We start from the raw sequence: 7,794 nt of genomic DNA on the forward strand, positions 1-7,794 counted from the left end.
GCGCCAGTTCAAGCCCTGGCTGTTCCACTTCTGATCCAGCTCTCTGCCTTGGCCTAGGAAAGCAGTGGAAGATGGCCCAAGTCCTTGGGCTCCTGCACCTGCGTGGGAGACCCAGAAGAAGCTCCTAGCTCCTGGCTTCGGATCAGCACAGCTCTGGCCATTGCAGCCACTTTGGGAGTGAACCAGAGGATGGAAGACCTCTCTCTCTCTCTCTCTCTCTCTGCCTCTCCTTCTCTCTCTAATATTTTTAAAAAAGAAAAACTATGCATGGATTTCAATTTTTGATTCAAAATAAAACATCTTTTAATTCTATTTTCCATGAACCTTTTGAAGTAATCTAGAGTCTACAGATAAATGAAACTTGGTGTCATAATTTAAGTAGATGGGGTTTATTGACTTTTTTCTTCCTTGTTTTCCCTCAAATAATGTAAAGGTAATTCTTGGGGAAAACATCCTCCAATGATTTGAGAAAATGTTGTTGCCCAAAGAGAGTTTCACAATATACAATGTGATCATAGATTATCACAACCAAATATGGTCACGTATGTGACGGGAATCAGCCCAGAACTGTTAACAGAAAGTATTTTTACTAAGGAACCACAATCACCATGGGAAGAAACTGACTCTTTCAATTCTAGGCTTTTACAGAAGGACAAATTATTAAGCAGAAGTCTAACAATAATGGAAGAAATTAAAAAACACAATCAAATACATTCTATTTGTTCAACTCATGCCAGGAATATTTTCAATTTTGAGAAGGAAATGAGGTCCACTGGTCTGAATTAAATGTCAACACTAATATTCTACCGAGATCAAATCACATTATGTAAGCATTTGAATACGTGATTAATTAAGCTCAGTATAAGGCACACACCCTGTAATTGACTGTGGACACACATGACCATCCAAACGATGAGAAGTTTCATTACGTCAAAGGAGGAATCACACCTCTGGAGCTGCGCCTTTGGGAGCAAGTCCTCCTGGCAATGGCGGCAGGGAAAGTAGAAGATCAAGCACCAGCTTTTGGAAGCTTTGGCCTGCGATTGATACTTGTTAGCTTCTGCTTCCCCACGCTGGGCAGGGGCTCCGCCCAGTGAGCCCACAGAGAGCACTGAGCGCTCCTTACTTGGGATGTCACAGACACCAGTTAGAAATACAGAAGAAGCAGTGAACTCCACAGGCGAATTTATTTCTGGACACAGAGAGACCAAGACGTCAGCTAGAGCAAGAGGGGACGTCCTTGCTCAAGTCCAAAACCCAACATCCTGCTTGAGTCTTGTTTTGCAGACGGGGCTACCCAATAGCAAGGAGGCTGAAAACACAAAGCAAGGCAGATGTCACATTAGCCTGTAGACGCAGAATTACATTCTCAGAAAATCGGAGAGGACGGCTGTGTGATCTTCTAAGCTACCAAACTACAATTGGCATATTCTATTCAGATCAGAGTGATGGGGGAGCCCAAAGTTGCAGGAATTTGGAATATCTCCACAGCACTCCTCTCACTAGTGGTCTGAAGAGGGTGTGTGTGTGTGTGTGTGTGTGTGTGTGAATATCAGAGTGTGGGTATGGAAGAGCAGGTTTGAGTACATGTGTGTGAATGTGGAAGCATGTAGGAGCACATACATGAGAGAGAGAGTTGTGCATGCCTGGCAGAGTGCATTTGAGAGTGTGCAAGAGTGGATGTGAGTGTGCATGAAATAGTGCACCTGTGAGTGTGTGTCTAAGGATATGTGTGTGTGAGTCTGTGTCTAAGGATATGGTGCCTAGACGAGTGTGTGAGTGAGTGCATGTGTGAGATAGTGTGTGTGTGTGTGTGTGAGAGCAGTATGTGAGAGGGTGCGTGTGTGAGATAGTGTGTGTGGGGTGTGTGTGAGTGTATGAGTGCATGTGTGAGATAGTGCGTGTGTGAGATAGTGTGTGTGGGGTGTGTGTGTGAGTGTGTGCTTTCCCCAGGTTACCTTCTTCCAGTGCTTCCGGGAGGACTGGAACCATGTCTATCCGTTCTACAAGAAACACAGCCATTTGTCAGCAGCAGCGGAAACCTGGCAACGGTGTGCACTTCATGAAAGACAGGGAGTTCCCAGCGATTCCTAAATGCTGGCCCCACTGTGGGTGTCTCTGAGTCAGTAGTCTGATGGGTGTATTTATGGGAGTTTGATGGGGAGACGTCGAACCCACACAGTCCTGACGCTTTCACTGCTGGAGGTCAGTCTTGCATCAGTGAGCTGAGCCCGGACGCCAGCAGACTCAGCTGCCCTAAGAGGAACAGGCTCCTTGGAGCTGACATTGTGGCACAGAGAGTTGTGCCGCCACCTGCAACCCTGGTGGCAGAGCGCCAGTTCAAGTCCTGGCTGCCTGGCTATTCATCCAGCTCCCTGCTAATACGCCTGGAAAGGCAGTGAAAGACGCCCAAGTACCTGAGCCCCTGCATCCACACGGGAGACGTGGATGGAGTTCCTGGCTCCTGGCTTCAGCCTGGCCCAGTCCAAGATGTTGTAGCCATTTGGGGAGTGAACCAATAGACGGACAGTTCTCTCTCTCTCTCTCTCTGATGGACAGTTCTCTCTCTCTCTCTCTCTCTCTCTCTCTCTCTCTCTCTCTTTCTCTCCCCCTCTGCAACTGCCTTTCAAATAAATAAATAAATCTTTTTAAAAAATAAAGAACGTGTCTCCTTGGCTTGGTCTTCCAAGCCTGGAACCCAGAAGGAGTGCCACAGCCTGGATTGTTGTTAGGAGAGTAATTGAGTCACCACTATTTCCATCAATACTGTACTCTTTTGTCATAATAACTTTTCCTCATGTAATTTTCAGTGTAATACAAATGAAATTGAAATGGGTAATAAAATTTAGTATTGCTGAACCATAGGCAAAATGCAATGAATTCTCTAAATTGACTAAAAGCATAGGCTTTATTGAAAGACCACATCTGTCCCTGTTCATATCAACAACATGTGGCCAGTGATGTTGATTAACTGCACACAGCCGTGCACCTGTCCCGTCCCTTTCCTCACAACCCTACCGCCAGCCTTGCTTCCCACGTGGGGGATAAAAACAAGAGATTCACCGACTCAGCTAGGATTGGGTTGATGGTTCTGACCAAAGAGATCAAATAGATGTGTTACAGGATGAGAGAAAGACTGAGGGGGACCTTGCCCCCCGCTGGGTTTGTAATAGTCAACTGTCTCCCAGTTGTGCACATTGGGTGTCTCAGCCAAATGCCTGAGGCTGGGTGATTTATAAAGGATTAAAGGTTATTTGTCTCACAGTTCTGGAGACGGGGAAGTCCCAGAGTGTGGTACCAGCATCTGGGAGACCTTCTCGCCTCATCGTAACACAGCAGAGGGCATCCCGTGCTGAGACAGAGCAAGTGTGTCAGCTCCGGTGTCGGCTCAGGTCTCTCTCCGGTCCCACCCTGATGACCTCACCTAATCCCGATCACTTCCCAAAGGCCCTGCCTCCAAATACCAGCAAGAGGCCACTTCGGGGGTTAAGTTTCCAGTGCATGAATTTGGGGAGGATGGGCACATTCAAACCACAGCGACCCATTCCTAGGTGCAGTCACACTGAGAGTTGGGGTTTCAGTGGATTTTGAGGGGACACAAGCTTTTCACTACCTGATACCACGTCTCTCTGGGGCGTTCTTGCTTTCTACCACTGTCTGGTTAGTTTTGTCTGTGGCTCCTTGAATCACCTGGGTCCCCACTCTGTGTTTCTGCTTCGGTCATAGCACACAGGGCTGCCCTGGTTGGTCCTGTGTTCTGTCTGCACACCTCTTATAAGAGCCCATCCAGCCGGCGCCGTGGCTCAACAGGCTAATCCTCTGCCTGCGGCACTGGCACCCCGGGTTCTAGTCCTGTTAGGGGCGCCGGATTCTGTCCAGGTTGCCCCTCTTCCAGGCCAGCTCTCTGCTGTGGCCAGGTAGTGCAGTGGAGGATGGCCCAAGTGCTTGGGCTCTGCACCCCATGGGAGACCAGGAGAAGCACCTGGCTCCTGCCTTCAGATCAGCACGGTGCGCCGGCCTCAGCATACCAGCAGCGCCGGCCATTGGAGGGTGAACCAACGGCAAAGGAAGACCTTTCCCTCTGTCTCTCTCACTGTCCACTCTGCCTGTCCAAAAAAAAAAAAAAAAAAAAGAAAAAAAAAAAGAAGAAGATCCCATCCAGCCTTACAGGGCCAAGCTTTTCCCAGCTTCTTCTGGGACACTCTTCCCACCCTGATAGGCCCTGGAACAACATCTGAATTCCAGGTTTCTGCTGCGTTTCCTCGGTTCTTAGGGAAACCAGCACTGGCTGCCTGTCCGTTGGTTGAGCCTCTGAGGAGTGGCCATGGACTTCCCTTGACTTGTTGTCCACAGAAGACTCCAGAAGACCCCGGAGACCAAGTCTTCTCAACGTTGTTGCTTTCACCTTCAATACCAATCCCCACTGGAAGGATTCGGCTTGCCGTGAGTACAGCCATCTTGAACATAACCACAGTCGTATCTCTACATGGTCTTGGAGGTTGTCCCAAGCCCTGTGACGGGGTGAACAAAGTTGTTAAGAAAACCTGCTGCTCTGTTTCTTTTTGTTTTTGTTTGTTTGTTTGTTTGTTTTTGGACAGGCAGAGTTAGACAGTGAGAGAGAGACAGAGAGAAAGGTCTTCCTTTTCCATTGGTTCATCCCCCAAATGGTCACGGCCGGCGCACTGCACTGATCCGAAGTCAGGAGCCAGGTGCTTCTCCTGGTCTCCCATGGGGTGCAGAGCCCAAGCACTTGGGCATCCTCCACTGCACTCCCTGGCCACAGCAGAGAGCTGGCCTGGAAGAGGGGCAACCAGGACAGAATCCGGCGCCCCTACCAGGACTAGAACCCAGGGTGCCGGCGCCACAGCCGGAGGATTAGCCAAGTGAGCCGCGGCACCAGCCAACCTGCTGCTCTTACCTGAAGACTGGAATGTCCCTTATCCAGTGTCTGAAAGGGTAATGTTTCTTTCGAAAGTCTAGGTACATTCCAACTGACCTGGGATCACCTTTGTCTACAAAGTCTCTTTTCTTCTGCCTCGTGGTATGGAAATCCATGACCTTTGTGGTTGCCTGAAACCATGGTTCCATCCACGGTTCCGCCTTATAAATCATGTTTTGTGTGATCCTGGATTTGTGCACCTCTTTCTTTGGTGTCTTCGGCCCTTTCCACCTGTGGCAGCCAGTTCTTATACCCCGAGTTTTCCTCAAACACCCCCATTTCACCGTGGAGTCGAGTGCTGCATTGTCTTTCCTACAAGTTGAGGGCACAACCCCCTGCACCTCAGAATGGAAGTACACTTGGAGATGTGGCTTTAAAGAGGTAAATAAGCAGTGAGGTCACAAGGATGGGCCCTGACCTAACATGACTGTGTCCTTTTAAGAGGGATCAGGAGGTAGACACACAGAGGGAGATCACGGGAGAACACGGGGAAGAGGGGAGGGTGGCCCTGGCGAGCCAAGGTCAAAGCCTCAGAAGATCAACGTGATGACCTCATGGTCTCCAACCTTCTAGGCCCCGGCAGGATGAGAAGGTGTATTTCTGTGGCTTCAGCCCCCTGTGCTGGGGTCTCTCATGGCGGCAGCCCGAGTAAGTGAATAGAGATGCCCAAAGGACTGGCCACTGCAGCGGGCCTGGGAATAAACTGCAGCCCCGTAGATTCAGGCCCACTCATAACTGTAAAGACACGCATTCTGCCCTGTGCCTTCTCTCAAACGATTGTCTTGTCGGAGAGTAAGGATGTGTGTGAGTGGGAGCTGGCCCAGCAAGCAGAAGGCCATTTTCAGGTAAGTGTCCATCACAGTGGTGCTGGGCAGGTTAAGGAGGGAGTGGGCTCTGCAAACTGAAAATACCCTGGAAAGAGGAGGGGCTCGCTGTGCTCCCCAGCAGGAAGGAGTGGTCGTCTGAGAAAGAAAAACGTGAGCTTCCACGTATTCCCATATTTGTGCTCACCACCTCGGGCGACCTGGAGGGCTGCCTCGGGCAAGCCATGCACCTCATAAACAGGTACAAGGCAAGTGACTGCCCCAAGCCCCTGGCTGAGGGACTGTGCCAGACACAGAGACAGGATCACATTCAAATCAAACGCTAATTGCAGGGAGAAATGAGAGATAAGCTGTCTAAACACCCAAAATGGGTGGCAATGACTCGTGCAAACAGTGCCTAGCAAATACTCAGCGACAGAGCTGACACAGGCGCTGAAGCTGTGGCCACGTTAATTCAGACCATGTTTCATAGTGTGCCATGCACCTGCCCATGGCTCTTAGGGGCTGTGTTCTGACGCAGATCATTCGGAAAGTCATCAGACTGGACTGGATCCAACAGCCTGCATGTGATCGGAACGAGTCTCTCAGTGCAGGGAGACAATATTTGTGGCATCTGTGAACACAGTCAGAAGCCAGGCTCTCCGGCTGCCTTCCCACAGGCACGGTAACAAGGACTCGGGCATCCAAGGGACTGTGACCAGAGAGAAGGATCCCTCAGGAAGTGACATATGCAGGGACCAAAGCCGCGCCCCAATCCATGCTTTTACAAGAACACTCTTTTAAATATCCTTAAGTCCCCTCGACACACTCACCATTCTGAAGGCAATTAGACAGCAAATTCGCATTCTTTATTTTGAGAGAATCAACATTGTTAATGCACATATATATTAGTTATCTACCACTGCAGGACAGCTCGCGGCACACTTCCCAGCCTTAAACAACACGAATTAATTCGAGCTGGGTCCTGTGTCAGGGTCTCGACATGGACGAGGCAGGCAGCCGGTGTAGAGTTCCTGAGCTGAGCATCACAAGGCCCCGCCCTCCTACTCTTCAATTCCGGGGTGGGGAGATTTAAGGAGACACCATCACATTCCCAGGGAGCTTCACTCCTGTTGGGGCACACCCCACACACACCCCATAAAAGAGGCCAGCAACTGGGGAGACCGCAGCTGGAGCTGAGCCAGGTGCTCTCTCTCTCTGCTTCCTCTTCCCCACTCTTTCCCTACTGGGGAAAGATCTTCTGTAACACTGCCTTTCAAATAAATCAATCTTTAAAACAACAAAAAAAAAGTGTCACTGATAAAATCAAACCCGTTCACAGAAAATCTTCCTTCCAAGTAACTCAGCTGACTTGGGATCGTGGATACATCTGCAAGATGCCTTGGCCTTTTTGCTACTTTGTTGGCTTGAAGCCAGCTGTGGACCCTGCTCGCACTCCGGGGAGAAGGTAGGAAGGCCTGGGCACCAGAATGCAGCTCAGTGGGTGCACCTTACGGTCACTCTGGTGTTCTGCTTCTAAATCGTCACTGGTGCTAGCTATGTCTATGGAATCCATATGAGTATGGAATGTAGCCATGTCAATGCGTGTCTTCTCTCAATGACCTTAGCAGGTGTAGACGGAGTATTCACTGGGTTTCTTCAGAGTCGGAGGGGTGAGGGAGAGTAGTACAGGGTCTGACTACTTTGGTGCTTGACTGACAACAGCTCTGGGGATCCACCACTCTCCGTACCCCTCTTCCCTACATCTGTGCCAACTAAGAAAGTCCAACTGATGTGGGATTCAAATAGGCAGGCAACTAGCTGGGCCTGTGGATCTGGATAGGGAAGCAGCTACTCTGGGCTGTGGTATCTCCCACCCTACCTGTCAATCAAGGCACCTGCCTTTCCTTAAGGCAGGGTTACATCTGGAACCTGGGAGAATAAAGGAGGTGGGAGTGTTTGGAGTGGGAGGGGAGAGGGCACCCTCTGTCTCCTTCTGCCTTGGACCCAGCTTAGAAACAGCACTCTGCTTTCTCTCCCACTGCAGAACAC

This window comes from Oryctolagus cuniculus, chromosome 4 (assembly GCF_964237555.1).
Source record: "Oryctolagus cuniculus chromosome 4, mOryCun1.1, whole genome shotgun sequence".
In the NCBI taxonomy this organism is placed as follows: domain Eukaryota; kingdom Metazoa; phylum Chordata; class Mammalia; order Lagomorpha; family Leporidae; genus Oryctolagus; species Oryctolagus cuniculus.